Source organism: Suncus etruscus, chromosome 3, assembly GCF_024139225.1.
Source record: "Suncus etruscus isolate mSunEtr1 chromosome 3, mSunEtr1.pri.cur, whole genome shotgun sequence".
Lineage (NCBI taxonomy): Eukaryota > Metazoa > Chordata > Mammalia > Eulipotyphla > Soricidae > Suncus > Suncus etruscus.
In genome coordinates this window covers 47,810,181-47,824,756 of record NC_064850.1, presented here as the reverse complement: position 1 = coordinate 47,824,756, position 14,576 = coordinate 47,810,181, and the positions used below count along the sequence as shown (strand labels likewise).

Genomic DNA, 14,576 nt, shown 5'->3' with positions numbered 1-14,576 from the left:
GGCACCGCTCTACGACTTGAGAAGTGAGAAGCAATCTGTGAAACTCAGTCGGGACAGATGACTGAAGTCACTTCTGATGAGAAACAGTATCTGCACAAACTTGTCTCTTCACCCAGAGTATGGAGCCCTTCCTAGGCCTCAGCCCTCGGGAAACCCTCCTGGCTCACTTCTTTTTGAGTTTCAGTTGGTTGTTTGGTTGTGCCTTTTGTCCACAGCGAGAGTGATTGTCTCCTTTCCACCACTATGTCACATCTCCGTGGCTCTGAAGTCATAGTAAGCAATGTTGCTTTGCTCTTGATGAAAAGCGCTTGGTTCAACGCAGTCCTTTTTAATTGCCTAATGATATAAGTCAGTCCTTAGGAAAGAACCGCACATTTAGGAGTTCATTTGCAATGGAACTGAAAAATTCATTGCATGGCAGTAAAACAATTTACTGTTAATTACAAGGAGAAGAATTTGCTGGAGCATGCTCACAGATCGCCATGAATCATGCAGCACTTCTAGAGATTTATAACAGATGTGTAAGTGGGATGAATTAGCAGGGTTTAATAACAGAGACACAAATCATGCAGACTTCAAGGAGCTTTAATTGATATACTAGAATGTGACGGGCATGAATCACTCAGCCATTCAGCAGCGCTGTAACATATGGTCAACTCAATATGCTGCATCTTAAATCGGTTGGTGAGTCGTTGGTTATCCCATATGGTGGGAGCAATATATTTTTCATGATTAAAAAATACATCCCTTTTTTAAAGAAATATGATTGCCAAGCATGTTTGTTATTGAACAGTCGCCTGAATGCCAAACTGTTTTTTTTTTCCCTTGCAATGATTTTTTTTTTTCTTATTAATGTGGCAGCTTTGGAAAATAAATAGCAGCTCTTCCTTTTTGACATACCAGATCGCCTTGCTGGAGGTGTTATGGAAAAGGACTTGGGTCTTGAGGGCACTGTTATAAAGCCCTGAGTAAAGCCCCTGGGGAAGAACCGTTGGATTGGCAGGGACTGCCACAGGGAAATTGCTCAGATTCAGGCAGGGAAAACAAATGAAAACCATGATGTCACTTGCAGCGAAGTTCAGGAATGCCCAACTTTTCAGAGAAACAAAAAATAAATTCAGTAGGAAACCTTCTAACGAATAAAAATGTGGCTTTGATAATATTGTGGTTCTCCCTTGCCTCCCCATGTAAGAGTTGGGTGGAATATTTCCTGCCAAATCCTTTGTGAAATAATATCCTCCAATGGAAGCAGATTGTTGCCTAGATGTGCCACCAATCCCTAGGACCCCAGGTGCCTTATTTTCATGTAAGAAAACAGATATTGGAGCTGGAGCAATAGCACAGTGGGGAGGACATTTCGCTTGCACATAGCTGACCTGGGTTCAATCTCCAGCATCCCACATGGTTCCCTGAGCCTGCCAAGAGTGATTTCTGAGCAAAGAACCACGAGTAGACCATGAGAAACACAGGATGTGGTCCAACCCCTCTCCCCAAAAGAAAACAGGTATTTTGATGAAGGAAGCACCAGAGCGAGGGAGCCTACAGATTGTTTGACTGAAAGAAAGCAGGACCTGGCAACTTAAGGGAAAGTGTTTTCAGCCTTAGAAAATCTGACAGCTTTGAAAAAGGAATATTACAGCCTTGGAGCGGTGGCTGCCAGAATTTAATGTCAACAATTAAAATTTATTTTGATCCTTACCTACTGTTTATTACTGTTTGTATACACAACAGACCTTACTAATACAGAGATGCACTATTAGATGGAATTACCATCTGTTCAGAGTGAAAGGCTGGCATCTGTCTTCGATGCTAAAGCTAAAATGATATTATTCCCAACAAAGCAAAATGAAGCGCATTTCACTCGCCCACTTGAATGTGAGGCTGGGGACGTGTCCCAGGAACAAGACTTGTTGCTAAAAAGTAGGTTAAAACCTCTGTCCTTCGCTCTCCCACCACTGGCTATTGCTGAGGATGTGACCTCAGTCTGCATCACCTGAGGTGTGACCACTGCCAAAAGCCTGTTGAGGAAAATCCTTTTTCAAGCACTGGCTTAACTTTCTAATGGGTTAATTCGAGGCAGGAAACTTGGAACAGCGATGAAAAAGGCATAAAAACATTGGCCCAAATAGAAAAACCATCAAAATATTTCTACCCCTTTCCACAAGGAAAGGAAAGATATTAGTAAAAATCCTTCTAAGCCAGTAGGTCACAGAGAGGCAACTTTCAGAAAAAAGAAACTATCTTTTCACTCTGAATGTCTTTTAAATTCTCTTCTCCACTGACATCTATAAAAGATTGGTATTTAGCACCCTCCCCCTTTTCAAGTGAAGGCAAAGGGTCTTATTAAACAGAGGTCTCTAACTTTGGTAAAGACAAGGACAGTGGTTGTCACAGTCCCGCCCTCGGAGGCAGGCTCGGACATTCTACTTGTCACCCAAGAATAAATGGCGTCACCCCCACGTGTAATACAGGTACACAGAGCATTAGCTGTAACCAAAGTACATTTATCGGTACTGGAGGAGACTTGGAAATGATGAAAAAATCAATACTTGGCTGTCAAAGGAGAGAGTGTTACGATGCATTTCAGTAGTTAATTGCGTAAGGCCCATAAAAACGTCAGAATTGGGGGAGGGCAGAGACACCATGAGTCCCAAGCCAGCCCCTGCCCTTTATTACTGGTGGACTTTGGGAGTGCTGATAGACATTAGGGGTGCTGTCTACACAGGGCAGGAGCTACCAGTTTTTCCTGCCTGCAGCTGGGCCCAAGTGCCAATTTCCTGCAGTTCTTTGATGAGCACCAGAGTCACAGTTCCAGTCCAGTTGGCTGTCTAGAACTAAGGAAGAGATCGTGCCCCAGAGTGTGTGTAAAGCTGGTGAACTGTATGACCTTTCCTGATGCCCTAGATCACTTGGCGAGTATATGCCATTCTCTCTGCCAGGAGGAAGACATAGTGTGGTGCCAAGCTGAGATGATGAGCTAGTTGCCTCTTCAGTGCTCTGTGGAAGCAGATCCTTGAGCACCTAATCCCAGTGGATTTCCTTGAGAAGCACCATTGGCAAATGGCTATAGAAGCTTGAACCCAGAAGTTTCTAGACTCAACATGCCCTCTCATGCCCTTGAGATCAGAAAATATTGTGAGGGACAGACAGATACACATATTGGATTGAACAATCATTTGTGACTAAGACCCTTAAGAACTAGCCTAGAGTCCTAGCATCCCTTCCCACTTTTGCCACCAGCCTTGCCTCACCAGTGCTCTCCTGAACAAGGGGAAAGAGGGGTAGAAAAGTGATTGTTTCTCTTGCCCTGAATCAGGGCTTTAAGAGGTGGCCGATCAGACATCTGGAATTATCCCCTTCCCCGCCAAGCAAGTTTCTCCAATATGAATGCTTCACAGAATGAGTTGTAGTGTGGGGGGGGGGGAGGGGGGGAGGGGGTGGTGGGGATTGTTGCCTGCATCAAAGACCTAGGGTAGAGCTTTTTGCCAGGACTGTTGATTTTCTAGTGCATGTCTAGTTCCATTTCTTGGAGAGTTCTGCCCCTTAGAGAGAGGAGTCAGGCATTGTTTTTAGATTTCTGCGATAACCTGCTGTCAGTCTGCATTCTCCGCCCCAAGCAAGGCAGAAAGCAGGCTGTATTTCTGGATTACTGTGTTGGATTGCTTTTGGGGTTTTGGAGACATCCCTGGCATCTTCCTGGACCACCATCTTTTCTTGGAGTAAAGGAAACATCTTCAGTATGTTCCTCAATGATGCTGCACGTTTGGCTCCAAGCGCTTATCCTAAAGGCTCAAACTCTACACTACATAGAAGCTGTATGTGGAAATGCAAGCATCATGATAACACTATTAATCAAATTATCTAAAGTAATAAATGCGTGAAGAAGAATGTGTGTGATCTGAGTATTTTTAGGGAAAAAAGTTTTGAAAGGCTTGTCTAGAAATTGGATTATAGAAAATACAATACAAGATTTTATTCCAAGTGGAAACAGGCCATGTTTACTGTTATTTGAATGGTGGCTATAATAGAACCCAGTTAATGCTTTGCATTTAGAAGAGGATGTTTAAGTTAATACACATGGGATGAGCATGAAACATACCCTTCGGTGACACATCATTTGAGCAATGTGCTGTTGACTTGTCATACTAGTGCCTTGTATTTGTACAAAAATCTGTGGTGTAAAACCTATAGCAAGGGATGTCTATTGCATTAAAAGCCATTACTGTGGCCATATTTCACTCAAAATATATCTTTATATTATATATATAGAAAGACTAAAGCAGATTTGATTCTTTAAAATTTATTTTTGTATTGCAGTATCTGAGTTTGCAGTAGGTATTGATGTTGCTATCTCTGCATCTGGTATCTGATATCTGCTGCTATCTCTCATAGGCATCTGGGATCACTCCCTTGACCCTCAGTGCCCCACTCCCTTAGCTTTCTCAGTTTCAGGTTCTGTTGATCTTGTTCCCATTAGTTTTACACTAGGGTTTCTCTAATCCCTTGGTTTCTCATCCAGATACCACAGGGGCCCTCCAGAAAATTCTAAGGGTGCTACCAGTGAGAGTTACGTAAATGGAGGATGAATTACACCATGAGAACATGGATGGCACCTGGTTGGACAGGGGTGACCCAAGAAGGAAACCAGGCCAGAAAGGGTTTCTAGCTACAAAAGTGTTGAGGATCACAGTCTAATCCATTTCTTTTTTTCTTCAACTGGAATGCTTTAATGATATATTTTCTGTAAAATCATGCCAAATTGGACATTGAGATGTGAAGTACAATCCCTGAAAGTTGACAGAGACTTACCTTCCCATTCTCTCATTTCTTCATTTAATAAACATCCTTCTAACTCTTTTGTTTGAATGATTTGATAGTAGATAATTTTCTATCTCTTGGGGATTTTATTTATTATGGACCTTGCCTGGTGTCTCTAATTACTTTTTTTCTTTTCACAATTCTACATACATGGGGTGGAAGGAAAGACTCAGATAGAGACAGAGACAAGGATAGAGTAAAAGACACTATTATCTAGACTAGCTTGTTTATCCATCTCCACTCTGTTCTGCTTAGAGGACACTGAAGATAATGATTCATTTGGATATTCACCCTTTCAAGGAGGCTGGGCTGAGTCCTCCAAGTGAAAATACAACATACCAGCTGGGAAGTTGTTAGATTTCCTTTCCTTTTTTTTTTTTAAAGTCAGTGAATTTAAAAAAAAATACTCCAGTTTAACTCATTCTCTGTAGTTTAATTCCTAAGAATAGTCTAATTGCTTGCTGGAATAATTCCCCTGTGGATCTCGAAGGGCTCCATTACTTGATAGAGTTTAAATAGTCAGCATGAATTTTAGTGAATTCTCAATGTAAGTGTGCCTTTATTCATTATAATCATTGCGCCAAATTAAAAAAAAAAGTTGTGTGTGCTCTTGCCTTGAGATATTCAAAGTAAAACAAAAAGAGTTACTACAATTTTTTCCTTTGTTTTTGACAGCGAATTTCAATCCTTGATTAAGAAATTATTTTAGACTTAGGGAACCATGGGAGAATTCTGAATCCAAAGTTTTATTTGGATCCATTCAGCAGGGCTGGTGGAGGGAAGGAGTGACAGTGCAAAGTCAGGGCACCATAGGAAGAAGGTAGCTTTCAGAGAAACAGTGCTCTTCTGCTTTCACGTATAAATTCACTAATTGTCTAAATATTAAGCTTAAGCAAATTTGCGATCTCTCATTCTCTGCTGTTTAATCAAGAAGTACTTATTGTAACCATCATTGTCCCTAAAATTAAAGTTAATAGTTCTGGTTTTTAATTTTTTTTCTTTATTTTTTGATTTTGGGTCCATATCCAGTGTTGCTCAAGGATTACTTCAGTGAATTGTATTCTGAGTGGATTGTACTCAGCAGTGCCTATGGAACCATTTAGTGCTGGGAACCAACTGGTGCCACCAGAATACCAATCATGCACTTCATCATCTGAGCTATTTATTACCCTGGCACCTAAAGTTAATATTTATGTTCATATAAGTAAAATTAAATGAAACAGAAAAATCTTATTCCTCAGTCTTACTAGTTCTTATACCACCCAACTTATTAGTCTGCTAGTCCAGTGAGGCTAGCAGCTGTCATGTTGAATGTCACAGATTTGGAACATGCCCCTCATTAATAACATTAGTTTTAATACCATTGATAAATTAATAACATTAATAACACACCCTCTTTTCTCTTATTTTCCTCCCTAAAATAGTCCTTGTATTTCAGAAATACAAGGGAGACTTAAATGGAATATAGTAAATATAATTGAAGAGTCCCCAAATTATTTTCTTATGCTCCTAAGTAGCACATTTTAGGTAATATTACACACTTTATTGGTTCTTTTGGACTTCCCTGAGTTCATGGATCCAAACATCTTAGGGAAGCTCAGGGCATGTGAAGCACATAAACTCCAAATTCAAAAGGGAAACTTTAAGACAAGAGGAATTTTCTGAATGGTTTTGCTTTATTTTCTTCTGGATTATTTTGAAGACAGATCATAGCCTACACAATGAATTCTTTGAGAACCCACCCACCATTTAGCTGTGTTTTGGCAAGGAGTATTAAGGGAAATCATGCATAAAATGTACAGATTTATATATATAAAGATATATATTATATCTTGCATGGTTTATTCGGCAGAAGAGAAACAGAAATGCTAATTATCTAAGTTGTAACATTTTTTTTTTTACTAAAAGCTAAAATAGAAACTCAACCAACTATTTCTCTTTGGATAGTTTGCAGAGCCTTCTAGAAAACAACAGTTCGTTCTCAGTTGTTATAAAGCAAATATTTTTTCCTGGCTGCAGAATATCCATTCTCAAGCCATAGATGTAGCAGAGAGCATGAGGCATTTTTCTTGCGTAGAACCAACCCTAATTTGATCCTGGCACTGGGTCTGGTCCCCTGTGGGAAGCACTAGGGGCAAAACTAATTTCAGGAAAAAAAATACATGGCAAGTTTCAGTCAAGGCTAGCGTAAGGAAAGTGACTTCAGGAACATTATAAAACTGGAAAAGTAAAATAAAAGATCTCTGAAATGAGCATGAATAAATATTTTATTCAATGTTTAACGGAAGTCCAAACTGCTGGATCAAATATCAGCTATTATCCTCTTCCCTTCCATCTGTGGATGTCATTGTAGGATGTCAGGGTTGGACCATGGAGACTGATTGTAGAAAAAATCATAAGAGTTTCACGCCAGTGGCCACCCCTCCACACTCTCCTGCGGGGAAAGGGGAAAGAAATTCCGTCCAAATCCTAGGGATTGAAAAGAAAGGGCTGATGATTCTCAAAGGCATCTGCTGCCCTGACCCAGCCCTCAGCGGGTGCTGAGTTTTTCCAATGAGAAGTGCTCCTTGCCTTCAGTAGGGGACAACCTAGCGATCCTGTCAGCTTGGATTTGCCGGCCTGCCAGCAGGCGGGTTTCTGACGGGCTCACCCCCTGTTGGCGCTCTGGAAGACAGAGTAGCCTGGCCAGCGCTAATAAACTTAGTCGTCTGCGCTGTCTCCCTCATAGGCCTTCTCCTCCTAGGTGCAAGGGTTCGGGGCAGATGGGGTATCTGGGAAGTTTTCCAAATTCCTTCCTAAAAAAGTTAGGCTGTAAACATGCAGCCTCGCCATGCAAGATCCGTCTGTCTGCAGCAAAGCTTCCAGCTGCAGAGAAAATGTGTTCAGAGCACACCTCGTGTGAAGGGCAAGGAAGGAGGGGGAAGCTCTGTCTTGGCTGGCTCAGCTCCCTGGGGTGTTGATGATTCTTCAGAAGAGGGAGGGAGGCATTTATGCATCCAGCATGTTATGGGGCTTCGCTGGCTCCTGATATAAATGCAGGCTGCCTGCTCACTCAGAAATGGAACTAGGTCTAGATCAAGTCCTTGGTCGGACTCTTTGGTGCTGTGGAAGGATTTTGGTTGAGCCTATTTTATTTTGCTGGGTAGCACAGAACTCAGTGTAGTTACTCAGGAGGCTGGAGTTACATTTCCAGAACCAACTGAGAGATTTTGTAGGTTTGCCTCTTTTCCTAAGTGATGAGGAGAATGAGTTAGCTTGCCTCTCCCATTTGCTTTGCAGATTGGCTCATTCTTTTCTTCTGCTACTCTGTTATGTATGTATCTTGATCCTCAGGGTACATGAGAAAGGAAGCTGCCAGTGACAAGACTTTCCCCAAGGCTCCAGGCAACTGGACTTCAGGGTTGAAAGATGAAGTGGAGCCTTAAGCAGGTAGAAAGTTTGCTTTGCATGAAGCTCACTGTGTCAGTCTGCAGCATCCCGTATGGTCCCCTGAGTCTGCCAGAAGTAATTTGTGACAAGAAAGAAAGAAAAAGAAAGAAAAAGGAAGAAAAAGGAAGGAAGGAAGGAAGGAAGGAAGGAAGGAAGGAAGGAAGGAAGGAAGGAAGGAAGGAAAGAAAGGAGGGAGGAAAGAAAGGAGAAAGAAAGAAGAGAGAGAGAGAAAGGAAAGAAAGAAAGAAAGAAAGAAGAAAGAAAGAAAAAAGAAAGAAAGAGAGAAAGAGAGAAAAATAAAGAAAGAAAGAGAAAAAGAAACAAAGAAAGAAAGAAAGAAAGGAAAAGAAAGAAAGAAGAAAGAGAAAGAAAGAGAAAGAAATAAAGAAAGAGAGAAAGAAAGAAAGAAAGAAAGAGAAAGAAAAAGAGAAAGAAAGAAAGAAGAAAGAGAAAGAAAGAAAAAAGAGAGAAAGAGAAAGAAAGAACGAAAGAAGAAAGAGAGAAAGAGAAAGAAGAAAGAAAGAAAGAAAGAAGAGAAGAAAGAAAGAGAGAAAGAAAGAAAAAAGAGAGAAAGAGAAAGAAAGAACGAAAGAAGAAAGAGAGAAAGAGAAAGAAAGAAAGAAAGAAAGAAAGAAAGAAAGAAAGAAAGATAGAAAGAAAGAAAGAAAGAAAAAGAAAAAGAGAGAGAAAGAAAGAAAGAAAGAAAGAAAGAAAGAAAGAAAGAAAGAAAGAAAGAAAGAAAGAAAGAAAGAAAGAAAGAGAGGAAAGAGAGAAAGAGAGGAAGGAGGAAGAAAGGAAGAAAGGAAGGAAGGAGGAAGGAAGTGAAGAAGGGAAGGAAGGAAGAAGAAGGAAGGAGGATGGAAGGAAGGAAGGAAGGAAGGAAGGAGGAAGGAAGGAAAAGAAGAATGTAGTGGAGGCTCTGATGAAAAAGTCAGATGATTGGGCATCATCAGCACAGGTGCTGTCTCTTGGACACTATTGAATAAAGGGTATCAGAAAAATTGATGTCGATTTATCTATCTCTCCCACCAATATTCTTGAGCCACACTGCTAAGTGTTTTGGAGTTGTAATTCTATTGTTGGTCCTTCAGTTAGCAATTGTTTCATTTATTTGGTTTCCTAGAGACATTTGGGGATCATTAGTGATTTTCTGGAGCAATGAATTCCCAAGTACTGCTGAAAGTTGGCTGTTTCCCACTGAACAAAAGTGTTAAATGAACTGATATACTACATATCAAAACAGAGCTTTCAAAACTCACCTTCTTTTATAATTTATGGAGTTTTTATATTCCAATGGACATTTAATGAGCAAAATCCTATACATCTCTAAAATAATTAATTCTTTTTAAAAAGTGAAAAATTAAAAAGACCACAATGTAACTTTTACCTTGAATTATTTATTTCAAAACCTCAAACTCTAAAATGATTTCTGGAATATGAATGGAGATATCAGATAACAGTCAAGGAGACATATGTAGAAGCATGTATTAATAGAGCTATTTTATAGAGGAAATAAGTCAGGTTGCCCTTCCTGGTGACAGCATTTATAAATACATAAGGGATATGGATTATAATAAGGAGTAATATATTTGAAGGCTCTGATTATTGTAGTTTGAGCAAAGAATTTTTTATCTGACATGTCTCTGTTTTTATACTTTTATCTAATAGGATGTAATGGAAACTATTCAAGTCTTTCTCTTTTTTATTTTATTTTTATATACCGTATTTTCCAGCATATAAGACGACTGGGCGTATAAGACGACTTCCCAATTTTGCAGTTAAAACATAGGTTTAGGCCTATATTCGCTGTATCAAACAGAACCGTTCCTTTGCTGCAACTGTATGTACCACAGTGAGCCAATCACAACAAGCAAAGGTTCAAAGGTTATACTGTAATAGACTTCCTCTCTGACTCAGGCCAATCTGAGCAGGCTTTTGACAGTGTTCAAAACATTTGCATGCATAAAAAGCCTGCGTGGATTGGCTGAGTTAGAGAGGTGGTCCGAGCAGCCTTTCAGTGATTGGTCTCTTATCATAGGCACCTTTTCTGGCAATTCCCTGGTGGCGTCAGTTAATCTCCCCCACTACATGAACCAAACAACACCCCATCCTCGGACCCTAGCACTAAACCACCAACACGGTTAGCTGGGTTTTGCCAGAAGTGGCCCCCAGATCTCCTGAGTATAATTTGGGAGCCCCCATAAAAGAGATTTGGAAACTCTGCGGCCTGATTTTTTTGTTGCGTTTAGCGGCATATTGAAACATTTTCGGGATATACTCCACGTATAAGACGACCCCCGATTTTCGGTTGACTTTTTTTTGTTGTTGTTTCAAAAGTCGTCTTATACGCCGGAAAATACAATATATCTTTATTTAAACACCTTGATTACAGACATGACTGTAATTGGATTTTAGCCACAAAAGAACACCCACCTTCACCAGTGCAACATTCCCACTACCAATCCACCCATTTCCCTCCAACCACACCCCATGCCTTTGAGAAAGGCATTCTACTTCTCTCACTCATTAACTCTTGGTAGTTGTTAGGTTGTTAGTGTTCTAACTGTACACACCCCTCCTCAAGGTAAGCTTCATATTGTGATCTGGTCCTTCAGGGCCACATCTCTGGGTATTATTACAATAGTGTCTTTTATTTTTCTTAAAACCCACAAATAAGTGAGACTATTCTGTATGTATCTCTCTCCCTTTGACTTATTTCACTCAGCATATAGTTTCCATATCCATCCATGTATAAGAAAATTTCATGACTTCATCTCTCCTGACTGGCTGCATAATATTCATGTACATAATATACATATTCATATACATAATATTCATATACATAGTATATAATTTATACATAATACTGTGTATATTTTCTTTAGGCACTCATCTATTAAAGGTCATCTTGTTGTTTCCAGAGTCTGGCTATTGTAAATAGTGCTGCGATGAATATAGGTGTGAGGAAGGGACTTTTGTATTGGATTTTTGTGTTCATAGGGTATATCCCTAGGAGTGGTATAGTTGGATCATATAGGAGCTTAATTTGCAGTTTTTTGAGGAATCTCCATATTGATTTTCATAAAGATTGGACGGCATTCCCACCAGCAGTGAATGAGAGTGCCTTTCTCCACACATCTCTGGGAGCACTTATTGCTCTTGATCTTTGTGATGTGTGTGAGTTTCTGTGGCGTGAAATAGTACCTCGTTGTTTTGATTTGCATCTCCCTGATAAGTAGTGATGTGGAACATTTTTTCATGTGCCTTTGGCCATTTGTATTTTTTCTTAGAGAAATTATTCGTTCATTTCTTCTCCCCATTTTTAATATCTTTATTTAAATATCTTGATTACAAATATAATTGTGATTAGGTTTCAGTCATGTAAAGAACACCCTCCCTTCACCAGTGCAACATTCCCACCACCAATGTACCAAATCTCCCTCCATCCCACCCCAACCCCACCTGTACTCTAGATAGGCTTTCCAGTTCCCTCATTCATTCACATAGTTATGGTAGTTCTCAGTGTGGTTATTTCTATAACTGCACTCACCACTCTTTGTGGTGAGCATCTTGAAGTGAGCTGGAAGTTCCACCTTCCTCTCATTGTCTCTGAGAATTGTTGCAAAAGTCACTGTTATTTTTCTTAAAACCCATAGATGAGTGAGACTATTCTGCATCTATCTCTCTCCCTCTGACTTATTTCATTCAGCACGATAGATTCCATGTACATCCATGTATAGGAAAATTTCATGACTTCATCTCTCCTGACGGCTGCATAATATTCCATTGTGTACATGTACCACAGTTTCTCTAGCCACTTATCTGTTGAAGGGCATCTTGGTTGTTTCCAGAGTCTGGCTATTGTGAATAGTGCTGCAATAAATATAGGTGTGAGGAAGGGATTTTTGTATTGTATTCTTGTGTTCCTAGGGTATATCCCTAGGAGTGAAATAGCTGGGTTGAATGAAAGCTCAATTTCCAGTTTTTGGAGGAATTTCCATATAGCTTTCCATAGAGGTTGGACTAGACAGCATGCCCACAAGCAGTGGATAAGAGTTCCTTTATCTCCACATCCCCGCCAGCATTGATTGTTCTCATTGTTTGTGATGTGTGCCAATCTCTGTGGTGTGAGATGGTATCTCATCGTTGTTTTGATTTGCATCTCCCTGATGATTAGTGATGAAGAGCATTTGTTCATGTGTCTTTTGGCCATTTGTATTTCTTTTTTATCAAAGAGTCTGTTCATTTCTTCTCCCCATTTTTTGATGGGATTAGATGTTTTTTTCTTGTAAAGTTCTGTCAGTGCCCTGTATATTTTGGAGATTAGCCCCTTATCTGATGGGTATTGAGTGAACAATTTCTCCCACATGGTGGGTGACTCTTGTATTCTGGGCACTATTTCTTTTGAGGTGCAGAAGCTTCTCAGCTTGATGTATTCCCATCTGTTTATCTCTGTTTCCACTTGTTTGGAAAGTGCAGTTTCCTCCCTGAAGATGCCTTTAGTCTCAATGTCATGGAGTGTTTTACCTACATGTTGTTCTATATACCTTATGGTATCAGGTCTGATATCAAGATCTTTAATTCATTTGGATTTTACCTTCATACATGATGTTAACTGGGGGTCTATGTTTGCTTTTTTGCAAGTGGCTAACCAGTTCTGCCAGCACCACTTGTTGAAGAGGTTTTCCCTGCTCCACTTAGGATTTCTTGCTCCTTTGTCAAAAATTAGGTGCTTGTATGTCTGGGGAACATTCTCTGAGAACTCAAGCCTATTCCACTGATCTGATCTTCTCCCAATTTTTTGATGGGGTTAGATTTTTTTCTTGTTAAGTTCTGTCAAAAACTTGTGTATCTTAGATATTAGCCCCTTGTCTGACAGGTATTGGGTGAGTAGTTTCTTCTATTGTGTGGGTGGCTTTTGTATAGAAGCTTTTGTGTAGAAGCTTCTCAGCTTAATATAGTCCCATCTGTTTATCTCTGTTTCCATTTGTATGGAGAATGCTGTTTCTGCCTTGACAATGCCTTTAGTCTCAATGTCATGGAGTGTTTTACCTATTTGTTGTTCAATATACCTTATGTTTTGGGGTCTAATATACAGGTCTTTAATTTATTTGGATTTGATCTTTGTGCACGCTGTTATATGGAGGTCTGAGTTTGCTTTTTTGCTAACCAGTTTTTGCTGACCAGTTGCTCCAACACCACTTGTTGAAGAGGCTTTCCTTGCTCCATTTTGGATGTCTTGCCCCTTTATAGAAGATTGACTATATATCTGGGGCACATTCTCTAAATACTCAAGTCTGTTCCACTGATCTGAGGGTAAGTCCTTATTCCAGTACCATGGTGTTTTAATGACTATAGCTTTGTATTACACTTTAAAGTTTGGAAAAGTGATACCTCCCATACGCCCTTTCCCAAGGGTTGCTCTAGCTATTTGTGGGTGTCTATTGTTCCAAATGAATTTCAGGAGTGTTTGATCTACTTCTTTGAAGAATGTCATTGGTATGCTTAGAGGTATTGCATTAAATCTATACAATGCTTTGGGAAATATTGCCATTTTAATTATGTTAATCCTGCTAATTCATGAGTAGGGTATGTGTCTCCATTTCCTTCTGTCCTCTTTTATTTCTTGAAGCAGGGTTTTATACTTTTCTTTGTATAGGTCCTTCACATCTCTAGTTAAGTTGACTCCAAGATATTTGAGTTTGTGTGACATTAATGTGAATGGGATTGTTTTTTTAATGTCCATTTCTCTCTATCATTATTGGTGTATAAGAAGGCCATTGATTTTTATGTGTTAATTTTTTAGCCTACCAGTTTGCTATATAAATTTATTGTTTCTAGAAGCTTTTGCTAGAGTCTTTAGGGTTTTCTAAATATAGTATCATGTCATCTGCAAATAATGAGAGCTTGACTTCTTCCTTACCTATCTGGATGCCCTTGATATATTTTTCTTGCCTCATCACTATGGCAAGAACTTCCAGCACTATGTTGAATAGGAGTGGTGAGAGAGGGCATCCTTGTCTTGTACCAGATTTAAGAGGAAAGGCTTTTAATTTATCACCATTGATAATAATATTTGCCATTGGATTGTGGTAGATGGCCTTGACTATATTGAGAAAAGTTCTTTCTATTTCCATCCTGATGAGTTTTTTTTTTTTTTATCAAGAATGGGTTTTGGACCTTATCAAATGCTTTCTATACATCTATTGGTGCAACCATATGGTTTTTATTTTTCTTTTTGCTGATATGGTTTATTATGTTGATTGATTTATGTATGTTAAACCATGCTTGCATTCCTGGAATGAGTCCTACTTGGTTGTGGTTTATGA

At 39.5% G+C, this 14,576-nt stretch overlaps 1 long non-coding RNA gene across 1 annotated transcript in view; it reads left to right on the top strand.

Moving 5' to 3' along the window:
* Window positions 1-12,541, top strand: part of LOC126003365 (uncharacterized) — a 1,166,220-nt gene extending 1,153,679 nt beyond the window's left edge. The window contains exon 3 of the long non-coding RNA XR_007493784.1: window positions 12,483-12,541. This is a non-coding gene — a long non-coding RNA (uncharacterized LOC126003365). The remainder of the gene's footprint in view (window positions 1-12,482) is intronic.
* The last annotated feature ends 2,035 nt before the right edge of the window (window positions 12,542-14,576 follow it).